This window comes from Bufo bufo, chromosome 5 (genome assembly GCF_905171765.1).
Source record: "Bufo bufo chromosome 5, aBufBuf1.1, whole genome shotgun sequence".
NCBI classification, from domain to species: domain Eukaryota; kingdom Metazoa; phylum Chordata; class Amphibia; order Anura; family Bufonidae; genus Bufo; species Bufo bufo.
In genome coordinates this window covers 470804448-470827035 of record NC_053393.1, presented here as the reverse complement: position 1 = coordinate 470827035, position 22588 = coordinate 470804448, and positions in this window count along the sequence as shown.

The following is a 22588-nucleotide window of genomic DNA, read 5'->3' as shown; positions in this document are numbered from 1 at the left end:
AAATACATCCAGGGCCCTCTTGAATTCCTTTATTGTACTCACCATCACCACCTCCTCAGGCAGAGAGTTCCATAGTCTCACTGCTCTTACTGTAAAGAATCCTCTTCTATGTTTGTGTACAAACCTTCTTTCCTCCAGACGCAAAGGATGTCCCCTCGTCACAGTCACAGTCCTGGGGATAAATAGATGATGGGAGAGATCTCTGTACTGACCCCTGATATATTTATACATATTAATTAGATCTCCCCTCAGTCGTCTTTTTTCTAAAGTGAATAACCCTAATTTTGATAATCTTTCAGGGTACTGTAGTTGCCCCATTCCAGTTATTACTTTAGTTGGCCTCCTTTGGACCCTCTCCAGCTCTGCTATGTCTGCCTTGTTTGCAGGAGCCCAGAACTGTACACAGTACTCCATGTGTGGTCTGACTAGCGATTTGTAAAGCGGTAGGACTATGTTCTTATCACGGGCATCTATGCCCCTTTCGATGCAACCCATTATCTTATTGGCCTTGGCAGCAGCTGCCTGACACTGGTTTTTGCAGCTTAGTTTGCTGTTTATTAAAATTCCTAGATCCTTTTCCATGTCAATGTTACCGAGTGTTTTACCATTTAGTATGTACGGGTGACTTGCATTATTCCTTCCCATGTGCATAACTTTACATTTGTCAGTGTTAAACCTCATCTGCCACTTATCTGCCCAAGCCTCCAATCTTCTTTTACAAACTTCTGACTGAATTTTGTGGTGAGGATGCAAAATAAATTTTCTTCTGATGACTCCTCCATGAAGGTCATATTTGTGCAGGTGTCGCTAAACAGTAGAACAATGTACCACAACTCCAAATTCTGCTCAATCTTCCTAAAGGTCTTTTGCTGTTATGAGGGGTTTCTGATTTGCCTTTCTAGCAATCCTACGAGCATCTGTCTATGAAGTTTTTCTTAGTATTCCAGACCTTCTCTTGACCTCCCCTGTTCTTGTTAACTGCCATTTCTTAATTACATTTCAGACTGCGGAAATGGCAACCTGAAACTACCTCAAAAGGTGTAAGCTGAAGGTTTTACCATGGGCCTCACAGTCCCCTGATCTTAACCATTGAATAATCAAATCTGTGGATAGACTTTAAAAGAGTAGTTCCTGCGAGACGTCCCAGGAGTCTCACAGAACTGGAAGACTTTGCAAGACAGAATGGATAAAAATCTTCAAACAAGAATTGAAACATGACACTTGACTTGCTACAAAAAGCATCTACAAGCTTTGATTCTTGGGGGTGCTACTAGGTACTAGCCATGCAGGGTGCCCAAACTTTTGCTTTGATCTCTTTTCCTTGTTGTTATTTTGAAAATATAAAATATGAAAAAAAAAATATATGTTTTTGTTCAAAATAGAAAAAGAATGTGTCATCTTTAACCGCTTCCCGCAATATCACGTATATGTACGTGGGGAATTGTGGTGCCTTACCGCAGTCCCAAGTGCATGTATGTAATGTAATAGGGCTGCACCTGCCTGATCCGCAGCACGGGCCCAGCTGTTACTGATAGCCAGGCCCCTGCTGCATCCACCGGCATCACTGTATGCAGTGATGCCGGTGGCTTAACCTTTTCATATGCCACGGTCAGCGCTGACCGCTGCATGTGCAGAGTTTACAGAGGGAAGGGTCTCCCTCTGATTTAATCGGCGCCCAGCGCTGCGCTGACAGGGGGGTGATGGCTGCCATCGGAGCCTGCCAGCTGCAGAAGCCCAGGAAATCCAGCTTGACGGCTGGGTCTCCTAGGTAACCGTCAGCGCCTTACTGTGTAAGATGCTGACAGTTCAATTTAGTACAATACATAATGTGTTGTACTGAATTAAAACAGGGATCAAACACTAAAAAGGTGAAGTCCCAAAGTGGGACAAATATAAAAAGTAAAAAAAAGGTTTTTTTATGATAAAAAAAATTGAGTTTCAAGTAAAAAAGCATGCTTTTCCAAAAATAATAAAAAAAAAAATATTGTAAAAAATTGGGAAAATAAGAAAAGTTTACATATTATGTTTTGCCGCGTCCATATCAATCCACTCTATAAAAATATCACATGATCTAACCCCTTAGGTGAACACCGTAAAAAAAAAATATATAAAAACTGTGCTAAAAAAGCAATTTTTTTCTCACCTTATATCACTAAAAATGCAACACCAAGCAATCAAAACGGCATATGCCTCCCAGAATAGTACCAATCTAACCGTCATCTCATCCCTCAAAAAGTGAGCCCCTACCTAAGACAATAGCCCCAAAAATCTATGGCTCTCAGACTATGGAGACACTAAAACATTATATTTTTTTTCAAAAATGCTTTTTATTGTGTTAAATGTAAAAAAAATAAAAAAGTAAACATATTAGGTATTGCCGCATCCGTAACAACCTGCTCTATAAAAATACCACATGACCTAACTCCTCAGATGAACACCGTAAAAAAGATAAAATAAAAACTGTGCCAAAACAGCTATTTTTTGTTACCTTGCCTCACATGGAGCAACCAAAAATCATATGTACCCTAAAATAGTACAAACAAAACTGCCACCTTATCCCATAGTTTCCAAAATTGGGTCATTTTTTGGGAGTTTCTTCTCTAGGGGTGCATCAGGGGGTCTTGAAAAATGTGACATGGCAACTTAAAATTATCCCAGTGAAATCTGCCCTTCAAAATCCATATGGTGTTCCTTCCCTTCTGCGCCTTGCCGTGTGCCGTACAGCAGTTTACGACCACATATGGGGTGTTTCTGTAACTACAGAATCAGGCCAATAAATATTGAGAGTTTTGTTTGGCTGTTAACCCTTGCTTTGTTACTGGAAAAAATGTATTAAAATGAAAATCTGCCAAAAAGTGAAATTTCATCTACATTTTCCTTTAATTCTTGTGGAACACCTAAAGGGTTAACAAGGTTTGTAAAAATCTGTTTTGAATACCTTGAGGGGCGTAGTTTCTAAAATGGTGGTTTATATCAGTGTTTCCCAACCAGTGTGCCTCCAACTGTTGCAAAACTACAACTCCCAGCATGACCGCACAGCCAAAGGCTGTCCGGGCATGCTGGGAGTTGTAGTTTTGCAACAGCTGGAGGCACACTAATTGGGAAACACTGGTTTATATTATGTAAGCCTCACAAATTGACTTCAGACCTGAACTGGTCCATAAAAAGTTGGTTTTGGAAACTTTTTGAAAAATTTCAAGATTTGCTTCTAAACTTCTAAGCCTTCTAACGTCTCAAAAAAAGAAAATGTAATTTACAAAATAATCCAACCATAAAGTAGACTTATGGGAAATGTAAAGTAATAACTATTTTAGGAGGTATCACTATCTGTTTTAAAAGCAGAGAAATTGCAATTTTTGGTAAATTTTTAATTTTTTTTAAAATAAAAATGAAATATTTTGACTCCAATTTAGGATAAATAATAATATATATATGGTAAAGAGACAATATGATTATCCAAAAAACGCACCTCCGTTAATGGTGCGTCTTTGATGCGTTTTTTATCAAAACTTCTAATTATAAATATATTCTCAACAGTTCGTGCAAGGGAAATAAATATGTTCATGTATTGATTTTGCTTTATTTGTATTTTTTATTTAGTTTTTATTCTCTATTCTTTTGTTCTTTTTGTTTTTGAATTTAGTTTTTTGTTCTTCTTTTATAAACATTCATTTATAAATATTGTTTTATAAACATTCTTGTGGTGTATTAAGAAAAAAAAGTACGTCTAATTAGCAGTTCAGCGTTGAATGTACATTGTTTTATAGACAGACATTTTTGTGATGCATTAATAATAAAAAAAAATCTGTCTAATTAGACGTACATTGTTTTATATACATTTCTGTGGTGTATTAATAATAAAAAAAAGTATATCTGGCTGTTTAGTACTGAAACGTACATTGTTTTATATATATTTTTCTGTTGTATTAAGGAAAAAAGTATGTATAATTAGCCGTTCAGCGGTGAACGTACATTATTTTATATACATTTTTGTGGTGTATTAATTAGAAAAAAATGTGTGTGTTATTAGCCGTTCAGCGGTAAACGTACATTGTTTTATAGATATTTATGGGGTGTATTAATTTCCTTTTAAGTTTATTCTTTTACTTTACAGTATGTCAGACAGACAAGTTACAGGCCCTTCAAAGGGAACGGGTAAAGGCCAAAACGTTTCTGGCGCTGGCAGAAGTAGCAGCAGAAGAAGGGGGGGTGGCAGCAGGAGTTGCAGCGAGAGGCCTAAGTTCCCAGTCTCATCTAGCCATTGCGTCTTGACTAGGAACCCAACGATGCTTTAATGGTTGACTCTGTCTTCGACTTCAACGTAAGTGGGTTCCTCAGACACGACGCTTACTTGGCATGGCGTGCATCAATGACGTGCAGACAGTAGCGGATAATGATGATGATGTAGCCAATCGCACTTGGGAATCTGGTAAAGAAGAGGCTTCATCATCAGGAGAAGAGGGTGGTAGCTTGCGCGTGAGGCAACGGCTGAGCTAGCAATGTGGTAGCTGAGGGGTGAGGTGGCAACAACATGAGGAGTCAACACGTTGGCTCAGTCACAGAGTGGTGAGGTTGGGAATCACATAAGGAATCGCATAAACGCTTATACAAGTAGAGCGCCCTTGACAGAGTAGAGAGGGTGTCAGCAGTAAGTTTGTGCTGACGTCACTGATTATTTTGCCCTTCCTCTGATTCGTCACAACAAAACAAACCCAAAAAACAGATCCTGTCTGTGGAGCAAACAAGGTGCAGAACAGCGGCACACCTCCGTGGCCTCCACATGTGGTATGCTGGAGGGACACTGTGAATTGTCCCTGCAGTGGAGGCTGAGGACACAGTGGAGGATGAGGAGGCAGAGGCGGACATTGTCGCAGGACCAACGGCGTGAGAACATGGAGGTGGAAGCGGCGTCACCTGGACAAGTTGCTAGTGTGGCTGTGCAGGAACCACATTCACCGAGTGGGCCGTAAAGGACATATATTGTCCCTGACCGTAGTTACAGCTCCACACGTCGGTGCTGCCGTGCACTTTGGCAGACACTGACAGGCTCAAGAACTGGCCCACCCTCTGTTCTACATACGTGTGCATGGCTGGTACTGCCTTTTTGACAAAGAAATGATGGCTTGGGACTCTCCACCTCGGCTCGGCACAAGCCATCAGTTCTCCGAAAGGTGCAGAGTCCACCACTTGGAAAGGGAGGGACTGCTGCACCAGCAATTTGGCCAGAAGCACATTCAGCTTCTGCACTATTGGATGAGTGCACATATACTGTTGTCTCTTGGCAATTGCTTCAGTGATCAATTGCTGACAGAATGACTGACTAGGAGTAGGAGGAGCATCAGGATCAGCAGATGATGGGAAGGACATACAGCTCCCTTTGGATGAGGTGGTGGAGCCTTGACTGCATGAAATTGGGTGTGTGCCACTGGGTGATGTAGGAGTTGCTGCGGCAGGCTGGACCACCACATCGGAGCCACGGTTATCCCAGGCACCTTTATGGTGATGCTGCATGTGATGACGCAGGGCCGTGGTGCCAACATTGGCTCCCTGGCCACGCGTCACCTTCTGCCCACAAATCCGGCAAATGGCCATGTTCATCTCCTCCGGTGGCCTAACAAAAAATTGCCACACCGCCGAGTATGGCATTTTCTCACCAACACACCATGCTGACTGCCTGCTACCGCTGCCTCCGTGAACCCTTGCACCGCTACTTTATGGGCAGGTAGGCTCCTGCGAAGCGGGTGGTCTACACCAGGGAAGGTTTGGCTCCCGATCTCCCATTGCCACCACCCTGCTGACTCACAGACACGCTACCACCTTGCTGGCTCAGCTGCTGCCTCACGCGCAAGCTGCCACCCTCTTCTTCTGATGATGATGATGAAGCCCCTTCTTCACCTGGCCCCCAAGTGCTGTCTGCACGTCACTGATATCCCCCTCAATGATCTCAGGGCCAGGAGCCTGACAGCTTACAACATCAGTTACCATCGACTCTCATCATCACTACTTGCCTGCCTAACAGAGGAAGCGGCAGATCTCTCCTCCAGATCTTGGCTGGGCAGTAGCTGCTGACTGTCCGCTAGTAGCTCATCCTTGCTGAAAAGTGGAGCGGAGCCTACGGCATATAATACTTCTCTAGCAGAAAGAACAGAAAAGGACAAAGGCAGATTGAGGACAGGTGAGGGCACAGGGCCTGCTCCCGGGCCATGCCAACAAAGTGTTGTGTCTGAAGAACCCACGAATCTTGGCTGGGGGTATCTGATGTCACTTGCCATGAAGAAGAAGACCGAGTCAACCATTCAAGCTCCACTAAATTGCTGGTCAAGACACGACTGCTAGATGACACCGTATGCTCAGGCCTCTCGCTGCGACTCCTGCTGCCACCCCTGTTCTTCTGCTGCCTGCTACAATAACATCTTGGCCACTGCCTGTTCCCTTTGAAGGGCATGTCCCATACTGTTAGATAAAATAATTAAATTAAAAGGAAATGAATACACTTCAAAAAAGCTGTAGAACAATGTAACTTGACCGCAGAGCGGCAAATAAAACGTACTTGTTTTTTCCACTAATACACCCAAGAAAAGGCTGTAGTACAATGTATCTGCATCACAGAATGGCAAATAAGATGTACTTTTTTTCCACTTATACCCCTTAAAAAAGGCTGTAGTACAAAGTAAATGCACCGCAGAACTGCAAAAGATTCATACTTTTTTTTACACTTACACACCACAAAAAAATGCTGTAGAACAATGTAACTGCAATGCAGAATGGCAAATAACAAGTACTTTTTTTAACACTTATACACCCCAAAAAAGGCTGTTGCACAAAGTAACTGCACAGCAGAATGGCAAATAACAAGTACTTTTTTTAACACTTATACACCCCCAAAAAAGCTGTAGAACAATGTAACTGCGCCACAGAACGGCAAATAAGATGTACTTTTTTTTACACGTATACACCACAAAAAAAGCTGTAGAATACGGTTGAGCGAACCCGAACTTTTGGATTTTTTGACCCCGGACCCGAACTTTTCCGTAAAAGTTCGGGTTCGGTGCTTTCTTGGCGCTTTTTGAAAGGCCAATCAACAAGCGGTTAACTGTCTGACCTTAGAAGCCATCACAGCCATGTCTACTAATGGCATGGCTGTGATTGGCCAGAGTAGCATGTGACCCAGGCTCTATATAGGCTTGAGTCATGTAGCACTGCACATCACTCTGCTGTTACAAGTGTAGGGAGAGGATGCTGCTGGACTTGTGATTTCAGGGAGAGAATAGGAGAGAATCTAACTCAGCGATCTACAGAGAAATAGTTGTGTGGGTGCAAAACACAATCGTTTTACCCTGCCCTGAGGCCATTGATCAAAAAATAAAATTACTTTTATAATTCTGTTAGTTAGGTGGGTGGCGGCGGCGGCCATTTTATGCAAGCTCAGTGCACCAGCACTGCATCTGAGCTTTTGGGACATTGCAAATCATAATTTTTTTGGCAAACTACAACATCTGGATTAGTCAGTGTGCAATTTAAGGTAGAAATACACCCATCATTTTCTGGGGATTTAAAAACACACAATTTTTTCCAGATCTGCAAGTGTTAAAGAGGACCTTTCACCGATTCTTACCCTATGAACTAACTATACAGATATGTAGAGCGGAGCCCGGGGATCTCACTGCACTTACTATTATCCCCGGGCGCCGCTCCGTTCTCCTGCTATGTCCTCCGGTATCTCCGCTCACTAAGTTATAGTAGGCGGAGATACCAGTCCCTAAGTTATGGTAGGCGAAGTCTGCCCTAGCGCTGGCCAATCGCAGCGCAGAGCTCACAGCCTGGGAGGTTATTTTCTCCCAGGCTGTGAGCTCTGCAATGCGATTAGCCAGCGCTAGGGCAGACTCCGCCTACCATAACTTAGGGAACGGAGATACCGGAGGGCATAGCAGGAGAACGGAGCGGCGCCCGGGGATAATAGTAAGTGCAGAGAGATCCCCGGGCGCCGCTCCACATGTATGTATACTTAGTTCATAGGGTAAGAATCGGTGAAAGGTCCTCTTTAAATTCAAGTTTAATATATACAGCTTTCATATTCTGTTACCAAAAAAAGACTTTTTTGGCAATCTACAACATTTGGATTAGTCAGTGTGCAATTTAAGCTAGAAATACACCCATCATTTTCTGGGGTTTGAAAAACACTTTATTGACAAAAAAAACACTATTTTCAGCCCTTGCAGCATCAGCACGTGTGAAATTACAGGCTTATATACTGCTGTCAAATTCAGTTGTTAAATAAACACTCGTTTGGGCACAAAAAATTTAGTTGGCAGCCTTTGATGCAGATGTCATTGTGAGATACACCCTTAATACATTTGGGTTACATTCAGAGATTTTAAATACCGCCATTTGGTGCACCAATATTGAATTCAGGCCTACACTGGTTCAGGCCCTGTGAGATACACCCTACACATACAAGGGTTTGATTCAGGGATTTGAAATACAGCCATTTGAAATACAGCCATTTTGGGCAAATAAATATAATACTCCAGGCCTACACTGGTTCAGACCGTGTGAGATACGCCCTCTACATACAGGGGTTTGAATCAGGCATTTGAAATACAGCCATTTTGGGCAAAGAAATATTTTCTTCAGGCCTACACTGGTTCAGGCCATGTGAGATACACCCTCTACATACAGGGGTTTGATTCAGGCATTTGAAATTCAGCCATTTTGGGCAAAAAAATCTTTTATTGAGGCCTAGTCTGGTACAGGCCGTGTGAGATGCACACTTTACATACTGTCATTCTATTCTACTATTAATTAAACACCCATTTAGGGCAAGATCCTAAATTTGAAAAATATGAGGAGAGCGTCAAATTAGGGACGTGGCCCCGGTTGTGGTGCTGCTGGTGGAGCTCCTGTTGCAGGGAGAGGACGTGGTCGATCTGTGCCAGCTACACGCACAAGTGAAACCCTTTCCTCAGGTGCGAGTAGGCGACAAAACCTGCAGCGGTATTTGGTCGGGCCTAATGCTGCTCTACAAATGGTGAGGCCTGAACAAGTACAGGCGATAGTAGATTGGGTTGTTGACAGTGGATCCGGTTCCTTCACATTGTCTCCCACCCAGTCTCCTGCTGAAAGACCACAGTTGGCACTTGCAGCTGATGTCCATCAGTCTTTCACCTCACCATCTTGAAAATATCAGCCAAGCAGTCTGAGCCCCAAGTCATGCAGCAGTCTCTTCTGCTTTTTGATGACTCTGTTAGCAGGGTTTCCCAGGGCCATCCACCTATCCCTGCCCCAGAAGTGGAAGAGATTGAGTGCACCGATGCCCTACCACTTATCTTTCAAGATGAGTACATGGGAGGACCATCGCAGCACGTCTCGGATGATGACAAAACACAGGTGCCAACTGTTGGGGCTTTCAAAAGTGTGCAGACCGACAAGGAAGTCAGAGGTGAAGACTGGGTGGAAGATAATGTGGAGGACGATGAGGTCCTTGACCCCACATGGAATCAAGTCATGCGAGTGACCTATGTAGTTCAGAGGAATAGGCGGTGGTCGCACAGAGCCACCAGCACAGCAGAAGAGGGAGCAGGGTGCAAAAGCGGAGTGGCCATCCTCTAGACAGTACGCCTCCTACTGCCCATCGCAGCAAGGGACCAAGCACACCAAAGCCAGCTCCAAGGAGTTCCCTGGCGTGGCATTTCTTCAGACAATGTGCTGACGACAAGACACGAGTGGTTTGCACGCTGTGCAATCAGAGCCTGAAGCAAGGCATAAACGTTCTCAACCTGAGCACAACCTGCATGACCAGGCATTTAAGTGCAAAGCACGAGCTGCAGTGGAGTAGACACCTCAAAAACCAAGAAAGGTCTCTGGCTCCTCCTGCTTCCTCTTCTGCTGCAGTCGCGGCCTCTTCATCCACCTCTGGAGTGACAGTGCCACCTGGCACCCCGCAAACAGAGGATCTGCCAGCAACATCAACACCTGGGTCACCAAGCATCTCCACAATGTCCCACGGAAGCGTTCAGCTCTCCATATCCCAAACGCTGGAGAGGAAGCGGAAGTACCCCCCTACCCACCCACTATCCCTAGCCCTGTATGCCAGCATTTCTAAATTACTGGCCTTTGAAATGCTTTCATTCCGTCTGGTGGAGACGGATAGTTTTAAAGGCCTTATGGGGGTGGCTGTCCCACAGTACGTCGTGCCCAGACGCCAACTACTTTTCAAGGCGAGCCATCCCTTATCTGCACAACCAAGTAGGGGACAAAATCAAGTGTGCACTGCGCAACGCCATCTGTGGCAAGGTGCACCTGACTACGGATACGTGGACCAGTAAGCACGGTCAGGGCCGTTATATCTCCATAACAGCACACTGGGTAAATGCAGTGGCGGCTGGGCCTGAGGCAGATAGCAGTTAACGCATGTCCTTCCACCACCGGGGATTGCAGGGCGTTTCAGTTTGCCTCCTTATGCTTCCTCATCCTACTCTGCTTCCTCATCCTCTACCAGCTCCTCATCCGGTCAGCGTAACACCTTCACCACCAACTTCAGCACAGTCAGAGGTAAACGACAGCAGGCAGTTTTAAAACGTATCTGTTTGGGGGACAAACCCCACACTGCGCAGGAGCTGTGGATGGGCCTTGAACAACAGACCGATGAGTGGTTTGTGCCAGTCAGCCTCAATCCCGGCCTGGTGGTGTGCGATAATGGGTGAAATCTCGTTGCAGCTCTGGCGCATGTGCTGAATTTGGTGGTGCAGAGATTCCTTAAAAATTACCCCGACATGTCAGAGCTGCTGCATAAAGTGCCGGCCGTCTTTGCACGCTTTTGGCGTTCTCACCCTGCTGCTGCTCGCCTGTCAGCGCTGCAGTGTATTTTCGGCCTTACCGCTCACCGCCTCATATGCGACGTGCCCACAAGGTGGAACTCCACCTTGCACATGCTAGCCAGACATGCTAGCAGCAGGCGATAGTGGAGTTTCAGCTGCAGCACGCACGGGTGAGTCGCTCGGCGGAACAGCACCACTTCACCACCAATGACTAGGCCGCCATGCGAGACCTGTGTTCCTTGTTGCGCTGTTTCAAGTACTCCACCAACATGGCCAGTGCCGATAACGCCGTTCTCAGCGTTACTATCCCACTTCTATGCCTCCTTGAAAAAACGCTCCTGGCGATAATGATCCGTGACATTATAAAACGCCATAACCGTCTTAAGCATCAATGCGGTTTCAGCCTTGATTGACCTCATGCAGGGTCTTTAGCTGGAGGTAGCAGATCTCCATAAAACTGTGTTCCAGTTTCAGGTGACCGTTCATGGAGTTTGTTCCGAGCCTATGATCTCGCTCCCAGATATGTTCTCCGGGGGTAGTGAGAATTTTGTTCGCTTTAGAGAGGCTTGCAAACTCCATTTTATCCTACTTCCCCATTCCTCTGGTGATGAGGAGCAGAGGGTGGGGATCATCACCCCGCTGCTCAGGGATAATGCTCAGTCTTGGGCCTTTTCGCTGCCATTGGGGGCACGGCCCCTCCAATCGGTGGATGAATTTTTTGTAGCCCTGGGAAAGATATATGATGACCCGGATTGTATTGCTCTGGCTGAATCTAAACTGCGTCTTTTATGCCAGGGTAAACAGTCCGCAGAGATATATTGTTCTGAATTTCGGAGATGGGCAGCTGATATTGGTTGGAATGATGCTGCACTCCGAAGTCAATTTTGCCTTGCTCTTTCGGAAAGATTGAAAGATGCATTCGCTTTTCATGAGAGACCAGCGTCGTTAGAGTCAGCCATGTCTCTAGCCGTTCATATTGACAGGCGTCTTAGAGAGAGAGAGAGGAGACTACTCTTTCCTGTCATATTTAGCCCAAGGACAGTGGGGCTGTCTCATTCAGTGCGCAGGGGTCTCAGTCTGTCTCAATCCCCTCTGAGGAGGAGGCCATGCAGCTGGGTTTGCTTGCCTCTGATAGTAGAGGATTCAGCTCTCAGAGGAGGGTTTGTTTCTGTTGTGGGGGTATAAATCATTTGGCTAATGTTTGCCCCTCTAAGAGATTCATGGCGTTTTCTGAGGATAATAAAAAAAGAAAATAAAAAATAAAAACTCTAAAAACTTTCCATTTGCTACTATTGGCAAGGTTGATGAGGAAATTGAAGGTTTGCCGTTTGCTTGTAGTTCCCGTTTTCTCCTAACTGCCAGGGTGGCGCTAGACAGCAAGAACATTGTTTGTGAGATTTTTGTAGATAGTGGAGCAGCTGTCAAACTCATTGATAATCAATTTGCAATAACGCATGGTTTCCAGGTATGCACTTTGGAAAAGGATATACCTGTTTTTGCTATGGATTCCGCTCCACTTTCTCAAAGATCGTTAAAGGGCATAGTACACAATATCCGTTTGACTGTGGGTGACGCTCTGGTTGAGCATATGTCATGTTTCGTCTTAAGCGGATTACCTACTCCTCTAGTGTTCGAGCTACCCTGGCTCACTAAACATAACCCCACCATTGATTGGCAAGCAAGGCAAATAAATGGTTGGAGTGAGTTTTGCAGAGAGAATTGCCTCACGGCGTCTCTTTCAGAGGTTTCTACCAAGACTGTGCCATCTTTTCCCTCTGAATTTTTGGATGTGTTTTCCGAGAGTGGTGTCCAGGAGTTGCCCCCTCACCGGGATTACGACTGCCCTATTAATCTCATCCCAGGCGCCAAGCTGCCAAAATAACGACTATACAATCTCTCCCAACCTGAAAGAGTCGCTATGCGTACTTATATCTCTGAGAGCCTGAGAAAGGGACACATCCGACCCTCGAAGTCACCTGTTGCCACTGCTTTTTTTTTTGTTAAGAAAAAAGATGCTTCTTTAAGACTTTGTCTGGATTTCAGAGAGCTGAACCGCATCACGATTCGTGACCCATATCCGCTTCCTCTGATCCCGGACCTGTTAAACCAGATTGTTGGGGCTAAAGTTTTTTCTAAGTTGGATTTAAGAGGGGCATACAACCTAGTCAGGGTCAGGAAAGGGGACGAATGGAAGATGGCCTTTAATACCCCTGAGGGTCATTTCGAGAATTTGGTTATGCCCTTTGGTTTGATGAATGCTCCGGCCGTCTTCCAACATTTTGTGAACAGCATTTTTTATCATTTAATTGGGAAATTTGTACTGGTGTATCTAGATGACATTTTGATTTTTTCTCCTGATTTCAAGACTCATCGGGACCACCTATGTCAGGTCTTGCTGATTCTGTGGAATCATTTGTGAAAAATTAGTGTTTGCGGTTCCGGAGATTAAATTTCTTGGTTTTCTTCTCTCCGCTTCTGGTTTTCGGATGGACCCTGAGAAGGTCCGCGCTGTGCTTGATTGGGAGCTTCCTGAGAATCAGAAGGCGCTGATGCGGTTTTTGGATTTTGCCAATTATTACAGAAAGTTCATTTTGAATTATTCCTCTGTTGTTAAGCCACTCACTGATATGACTAAAAAGGGGTTGGATTTTTACTTGTGGTCGGGAGATGCACTTAAAGCCTCTTCTAGTATTAAAGAGAGTTTTGCTTCTGCTCCCATTTTGGTACAACCTGATGTTTCTCTACCTTTTATTGTTGAGGTGGATGCTTCTGAGGTGGGTGTGGGTGCGGTCTTATCTCAGGGTCCCTCTCCTGCCAAATGGCGACCGTGTGCCTTTTTCTCAAGGAAACTCTCCTCTGCAGAGAGAAATTACGATGTGGGAGATAGGGAGTTTTGGCCATCAAATTAGCTTTTGAGGAATGGCGCCATTGGTTAGAGGGAGCCAGACACCCTATTACCGAGTTTACCCATCATGAGAATCTGGCCTACTTGGAATCGGCCAAAGCGTCTGAACCCGAGACAGGCCAGATGGTCTTTGTTCTTTTCTAGGTTTAATTTTGTTGTTACGTTCCGCCCTGGGGTTAAAAATGTGAAGGCGGATGCCCTGTCACGTTGTTTTCCGGGAGGGGGGAATTTTGAAGACCCGGGTCCCATTTTGGCTGAGACCCGGGTCCCATTTTGCTCTTTATCCTGATTTGGAGGCAGAGGTTAAGGCAGCCCAGGCAGAGGCTCCTGATTTTTGTCCTCCTGGGAGGTTGTTTGTGCCTCTCGCTTTACAACACAAGGTTTTTAAGGAGCACCACGATACTGTCCTTGATGGGCACTCGGGGAGTAGAGCCACAGTGGATCTCATTGCTCGGAGATTCTGGTGGCCGGCTCTTCGTAATACGGTTGAGGGTTTTGTGGCAGCCTGCGAGACCTGCGCTCGTGCCAAGGTCCCTCATTCACGGCCATCGGGTTCTCTCCTCCCGTTACCCATTCCTTCCCGTCCTTGGACGCATCTGTCCATAGACTTCATTATGGACCTGCCTCGTTCCTCGGGGAAGACTGTGATTCTGGTGGTAGTGGACCGTTTTAGAAAAATGGCACATTTCATTCCCTTTCCTGGGTTACCCAATGCTAAGACACTGGCGCAAGCGTTTGTTGATCATATTGTTAAATTGCATGGCATTCCTTCAGACATCGTTTCTGATAGGGGCACAGAATTTGTTTCCAGATTCTGGAAGGCCTTCTGTTCTCGTTTGGGGGTTCGGTTGTCGTTCTCTTCTGCTTTTCACCCGCAGTCGAATGGTCAGACCAAACGCGGCAATCAGAATCTGGAGACATATCTGCGCTGTTTTGTAGCGGAGAATCAGGAGGATTGGTATTCTTTTTTGTCCCTTGCTGAGTTTGCTTTAAATAACCGTCGCCAGGAGTCCTCTGATAAGTCACCATTTTTTGGTGCATATGGGTTTCATCCGCAGTTTGGGACATTCTCTGGAGAGGGGTCTTCTGGTTTACCTGATGAGGAGAGATTTTCCTCATCTTTGTCATTTATTTGGCAAAAGATTCAGGGTAATCTGTAGAGGATGAGTGAGAGGTATAAGCGTGTGGCGGATAAGAGACGTGTGCCTGGTCCGGACCTGAATGTTGGTGATCTGGTGTGGTTTTCTACAAAGAATATCAAACTGAAGGTTCCCTCTTGGAAGTTGGGTCCTAAGTTTATTGGGCCTTTCAAGATCTTGTCCGTCATCAATCCCGTTGCCTTCCGTCTTGATCTTCCTCAGACTTGGCAGATCCATAATGTTTTTCACAAGTCCCTATTAAAACCTTATGTCCAACCCACTGTACCCTCCTCTTTGCCTCCTCCTCCGATTATTGTTGATGGTAATCTTGAATTTCAGGTCTCTAGGATTGTGGATTCTCACATTATCCGCGGTTCTCTTCAGTAACTCGTTCATTGGGAGGGTTATAGTCCTGAGGAGAGGATGTGGGTCGCAGTGGCGGACATTAAGGCCACTCGTCTCATCAGGGCTTTCCATAGGTCTCATCCTGAGAAGGTGGGCTCTGAGTGTCCAGAGTCCATCCGTAGAGGGAGGGGCACTGTCATCGCTAGTTCTGTGAGAAGATCTGGCAGACGTTCTTCTCTACCTCTTGTATGATGTTCTTTGTTTTGGTTTTACTTTCTCATCTCCTTTCCTTCTGCCAGGTGTCACTTATTTCGACTAATCATCTTCCTTTATAATCCCTCCCATACTGCCTCACTTTGCGGTTTATACTACTTCCTGGATGAGGTTTTCACTGCTGGAGGCTGCTTCTGCTGTTTGTTCAGATAAGTCATTTACTTTATTGTGTTTCCTTCTTGCTTGATTCTAGGTGACCCTGACTGCTTCCGTATTAAGTGCAGGGAGCCGGTGGTCGTGACCCCTCACTATTATAGGGTTTTCAGGTGTCACACAGTATTAGGTACGCGAGCATGCAATCGTCTACCATACAGACCCTTGCATGTGCATAGCAGTCAGGGAGAGCTCTTAGGGTTTTATAGGGCTCACCTATAAGCTCCTTAGTTTGGGATCAAGCCAGTCACTCATTTATTTATATCTTCCAGCTATCTGCTAACTTCATCTGTGACACCAGCACCACCAGCTGATATGGAGCGTCTTAGCAGAAGGCAGCATTTCACCAACATGGTGGAGCAGTATGTGAGCGCATGCCTATACGTACTGAATGATGGGTCTGCCCCCTTCAACTTCTGGGTCTCCAAATTGGGCACATGGCCTGAGCTTGCCCTTTACGCCTTGGAGATGCTGGCTTGCCCTGCAGCCAGTGTATTATCTGAATGTGTGTTTAGCACGGCAGGGGGTGTCATCACAGACAAGCGCAGCCGCCTGTCCACAGCCAATGTGGACAAGCTCACGTTCATTAAAATGAACCAGGCATGGATCCCTCAGGACTTGTCCGTACCTTGTGCAGAATAGACATGTATACCGGCACTAAGCAGCTATTGTTATTCTGCAGCGCAATTGCTCATGTTTGTATTTTGGATATTTCACACTCTTTTGGAGTGTACCTTAATTTTACAAAATTAAATTAAAACCAGAAACCTGTGTTGGCTATTTCGTCCTCCTCCACTGCTGCTTCCACCTACTCCGCTACGTCCACCGCCTCCTCAAACTCCTACTCCATATGTAACTTCACCTCATAAATCATTTTCAATTTTTTTTTGTACGTGTTTTATTTTATATCATTTCACTACTTTGTAATTTACATTTTCGGGTGAAATTCACCAATTTTTGGGAGTATAGTACCACTGCTATACCTAGTAGGCCGGTTAAGAAAAAAATAATTGTCATTAACATTTTCTGGTGAAATTAACCAAATTTTGGGTGTATAGTACCACTGCTATACCTAGTAGGCCGGTTAAAAAAGAAAATAAATTGTCATTTACATTTTAGGGTGAAATTCACCAATTTTTGGGTGTATAGTACCTCTGCTATACCTAGTAGACAGGTTAAACAAAAAAATTATAATTGTAATTTACTTTTTCGGGTTAAATTAACCAATTTTTGGGTGTATAGTACCACTGCTATACCTAGTAGGCTGGTTAAAAAAGAAAATAAATTGTCATTTACATTTTAGGGTGAAATTCACCAATTTTTGGGTGCATAGTACCTCTGCTATACCTAGTAGACAGGTTAAACAAAAAAAGAAAAATTGTCAGTTATATATTCTGGTGAAATTCACAAATTTTTGGGTGTGATGTACCACTCCTATACCTAGTAGACCGAAAAAATAAATAAATTGTCAGTTACATTTTTGGGTGAAATTCACAAATTTTGGGGTGTAATATATCCCTCCTCTACTTAGTTGACAGCTTAATAAATTTCAATAATTTTTCTGTTACATTCTTGGGTTGACATTATACAATTTTAGACGTGAATAAACACCTGCTATGCATAGGTGACAGGGAATAACATTTAATAAATTATTCAGTAATTAATGCGCGCCACATACTTTCATTCAATGCTTAAACTTTGAAAAGTTTTCACACTTTTATGCTTTAATAATTTCTCCCATATTTCAACTCTGTAATTTAAAATTTTAAAAAATGAATCCTCCCTTGGATGTGGTCTCTCTTTCTCACGCTGCCTCTCTGGCCTGGAACCCTGATTCCCCGCCACCCGTGATCACCATGGTAGGCGCATAAAAGAACATCGAATGTTGATAGAGCAGATATCAATCACAGGTTATATTTCCCAATGTTTTGAGGTGTATCCTAATTTAAAAAATAAAATTTAAAACCAAAAAGCAGTGTAGGCTACCTCCTCCTCCTCCCCGGCCGCTTCCACCTACACCGCTATATCCACCGCCTCCTTAACCTCCTACTCCATATGGACCTGGTCTTCCTAGATCAAGATTATTATTTTTTATTTTTACGTATTTTATGTTATTTTAAGTCATTTCCCTATCCACATTTGTTTGCAGAGCATTTTCCATGCTCTTAACCACATTTTGACGACATTTGCAGCCCTCTAGCCCTTTCCATGACATTTTTACAGCCATTTTAGTGCTCAAAAGTTCGGGTCCCCATTGACTTCAATGGGGTCAAGTTCGGGTCCCGAACTCGAACTTTTTTTCGAAGTTCGGCCGAACCCGTCGAACCCGAACATCCAGGTGTCCGCTCAACTCTACTGTAGAACAATGTAACTGCACTGCAGAATGGCAAATAAGATTTCCTTTATTTCACGCTTATACACCCCAAAGAAGGCTGTAGTACAATGTAGCTGCACAGCAGAACGGCAAATAATATGTACTTTTTAGACTATTAAAACACCCTAAAAAAGTGTGTAGTACAATGTAATTGCACCGCAGAATGGCAAATAAGACGTCCAGTTATTTCTACACTAATACACCCCAAAAGAAACTGTAGAACAATTTAAATGCACTGCAGAACGGTTAATATGACGCATGTATATTTCCTATAAATACACCCTGCAACACAACACTTTCACCCCAATAATAAACCAGATTTGCTGGAATTACAGAGGTATTATCTAGCGCAAACCTAAAAGCAGCAGTATAATAGCAATTTGGATCCACAATATGTGGAGCAAGGTATAATAGAATCACTCCTATTACCCAGGCTGTACACTCTCCTATTGCACCCTGTTCTCCTTTTATAGCATGGATGATGCCTCCCTATGCTTTCCCTACACCTTGAATAATCTTTCCCTGAACTTGTAAATCATTTTTTTCAGCACAATAAAGTATTATCTAACACTGTCCCTAGCACCTGCTGACGTTTTCTTCCTGCACTAAGCACACTGGAATATGGCGGAATCCAAAATGACTGAGGGTATTTATAGGGCTGTGACATTACAGGGGCTGGCTGGCTGCTGATTGGCTGCATGCATGGCATTGTGGGTGATCCCTCATTCCCAGAGTTCTTTGCTCCATGTCCTAACATGTGCAGCAGCCATTTTAGGAAAAAAATAGATTTATCGCCACAAAGCGTGAGGAAATTCGGATTCTATGCGAATCAAATTTTTCCTGAAATTCAGATCGAATTTCACTTCGTCAACTTCGATTCGCTCATCTCTACACCTCACCACTCTGTAGTCTCCTCATGCTGCTGCCACCTCACCACTCTGTCATTGGACTACTGTGTTGACTACTCATGCGATTCCCACCCTCACCACTCTGTGACTGGGCCACTGTGTTGTTGACTCATGAGATTCCTCATGCGATTGCTCAAGCGTTTCCTCATGCGATTCCCACCCTCACCACTCTGTGACTGGACCATTGTGTTGATGACTCATGCGATTACCACCCTCACCACTCTGTGACTGGGCGACTGTGTTGACGACACATACGATTCCTCATGAGATTCCTCGTGCAATTTCCACCCTCACTACTCTTTGACTGGGCCACTGTGTTGACGACTCATGCGATTTCTCATGTGATTCCTCATGCCATTCCCACCCTCACCATTTTGTGACTAGGCCACTGTGTTGACGATTCATGTGATTTCTAATGCGATTCCTACCCTCACCACTCTGTGACTGGGCCACTGTGTTGATGACACATACGATTCTTCATGCAATTCCCACCCTTGACAACTCATGCTATTCCTTATGTGATTCACAACCTCACCACTCTGTGACTGAGCCAATGTGTTGACTCCTCATGTTGTTGCCACCTCACCACTGGTGGCACTACTTGTTTCAGTGTGTAACAGAACAGGTTCTGTGGAAATCTATGTGGAATCAGCTGTCGATGGTGTAAAAGGAGTGTGCTTCTTCTTGACGCTAACACTGACCTATAAGGCTGAATTCACACTTGAGTTATTTGGTCAGTTTTGGCCCCGTAACTGACCAAATAAGTGAAGTGTGAAGTGATTCTAACAATAACGCCTATCATCTGCGTGTCATACTGACTCACAGTACTGTTTCACAAGCACAGCAGACTCCCTATGCATGTTTCTGCAATGCCAGGAAATAGCTACGGTAATTTTTTAACGTGATTCATCATGAATAAATTCGGATCGAATCAAATCTTTTCGGATAATTCGACAAACCGACCAAATCTATATATTTTTTTTAATTCGCTCATTTCTAGTAGTAACGCTCAGTGGTACAGAATAAACAACTAGTACATACAATACTAGAAAGTATATTCCACTTGAACGTAACAGTAGTTATCATTTCACATAAACCTAAGTATGTGCTAGCACAATATAAAAATCAAGCATATAAACAATATAAACATTTCATTAATTATTGGACAATATATAACCTCTTCACTTATCAGTAAGCACTATAAAATCTGTGCATTATATAGACATCCCATTGATTTTGATGAATACTTTGTAATGATTTATTTTTCCTGTGGTGGTTTTGCAGGGAGATTCAATATTTTGTCCAGATTCCCCCGTAGTTTTCAGATTATCTCTGGGGATACTTCAAGAGGACACCCTGTGATCAGCTTACTGTCAGTGCACCCTGAAAACTAAATAATACATTTCCAAAAGAGGACAACTTTTGTATGATAAATGGGAAAGGATTATTATTATTTTTTTAATTGTTGTGTTTTATTCCTCCAAACAAAGACGATACACCTTTGTCTTGGTTACTGACCTAGGTAGAAAAAGATTATTAGTAAGCTCTCTGTACTGTCCGTTCATATACAAGTGCATTATAATTATATTGCAGACCACCAATTGACCTTATAACTTTTGCCCTCCTCTGAACTTACTCTAGTTCAGCTATGTCCTTATGCCATGTATGGTCAGACTAGTGATTAGTAAAGAGGCAAAACTATGTTCATGCCATGAGCCTCTATGATTCTTTTGATGCATCCCATGCTGTAACTTTTTTTGTCCTTAGGAACCAACAGAATGAACAATAGCAGTAAAATCATTGTATATACTTTTTGGCAGGTCTCAAAATGTTGAAGTCACCATTTGGGCATCTAAATGTTCTCATGTCCAGAGATATAACAAATGCTTCCAAGGATAACAAACTTATATTATGATTGTAATGAGTATTTACATGTAGCCCTGAACTTTTTTACATAATAAATCCGTCATACATTTTTTGGTCATAATGAGGTCACCATGACCACATAAATAGCCTGTAGCCTCAAAAGCATTACATTTGTATTATCTTAGTATTCCTTTGTAAGCTGCATTGTGAAGCATGAGAAAATATTCAATTTCTCTAGAATGTTTCCTTTTGTCATTTCACATTTTTTATTATATGTAGCAGGGAAGTAAATATAATCTATCTCCAAGCATATAATCACGAGTTGCTTACATAGAGTTTCCCAATGATAGTATTTATCCAAGACATTTTTGTTATATTAAGCAAAAGAATCCAGCCATTTTGAAAAATGTTTTCCACTAAACATGTTTTCACAGAATGAAAACTCTGAATTCTTGTGTACTGAAGACAAAATATGAATGTCTGGACTTGTATGAGTCCACCTGGTTACATCTTTAGACATGAATTCACTAACGTCACCTTTTGTGCTAATAGTTATGAATGCAAAGACCACGATCTCCTACTAAATAACTTAACCCAATGTTTATACAGCACATTATAATACAGTTTTCAATAACACATAATATACTGCACTCATTTATGAATTTACCCTGTAAAGTTTGAAAAACATTGTTATTCAGAACATTAGAAAAAAAATTGACAGTTTGAAATATATGAAGAAAATATTCTTCGGAATGTTCTTAAAGCTCTATTCAAGAGTGCAATGGCCATACATGTTTTTTCTTGGACTTTTACAGGGAAGACAATAGAGAGGAACTGGCTCTTTAAGAATATCAACCTTTTCCTTTCACTGCTGACTCCATTCACATCTGTTGACTATTGTATTTGCAGTGAAAGAGGTCAAGAACACTTACAATGCCAATCAGTGGGTGTATATCCCATGTCAAGACAAGCTGGAATCTTCTTCATCAAGATTTTCCTCCTTTATTTTTATTCTGTAAAATTAGCAAATACATTAATTAAGCAAATAATGGTACAACACACATACACTATGTTTGGGATGCCATGAAGGCGTTTATTCGCGGGCTATATTTTTCCAGAATAAAAAAAAAAAAAAAGAATTTTTTGAGGAGCAAAAAAAGTTGGAAGTAAACATTGCATATCAGGAGGGCTGTATTAGACTCCAGAATGACGCGAGTACACGCATTAAGTTAAAATCCGCTAAAGACCACTATATAACTTTTATGAGGAAAAAAGCTCAGAATCAGCTATTCTTTATGGGATACAAAGATTTCTGCGAGGGCGGCACCCCGGGTAGGTTATTGGTTTCTATTATGGCGAATCAAAAACCACCCCAGAAAATCAGACAAATACTGACGGATGATGGGCGTAGATTGGAAAGGGGAGTGGAGATGGAGGGAGAATTTTTAAAATATTTTGGCAATTTATATTGCTCCGGTGTGGACGATACAAGGACTAAGACAGACCACTTTTTAGAACAGGTTGAGATCCCGGCGCTGTCGGATTCGGCTGCGGCCCCTCTGAGTGCCCCCATTTCTTTAGATGAGTTACAGGCGGCCTTACATGAGACCCGGGGCTCCTCGGCGCCTGGATCGGATGGACTCCCGTTTGGCATATACAAGAGCCATGCGGGGGTGCTTCTGCCCGGGTTGCTGCAGGTTCTGAACGAATCTAGCAAATGCGGAAAGCTGCCCCCGTCCTTGACGGAGGCAACGGTTACGCTGATTCTTAAGAAAGGGAAAAATGGCAATAAAGTCGAGGATTATCGC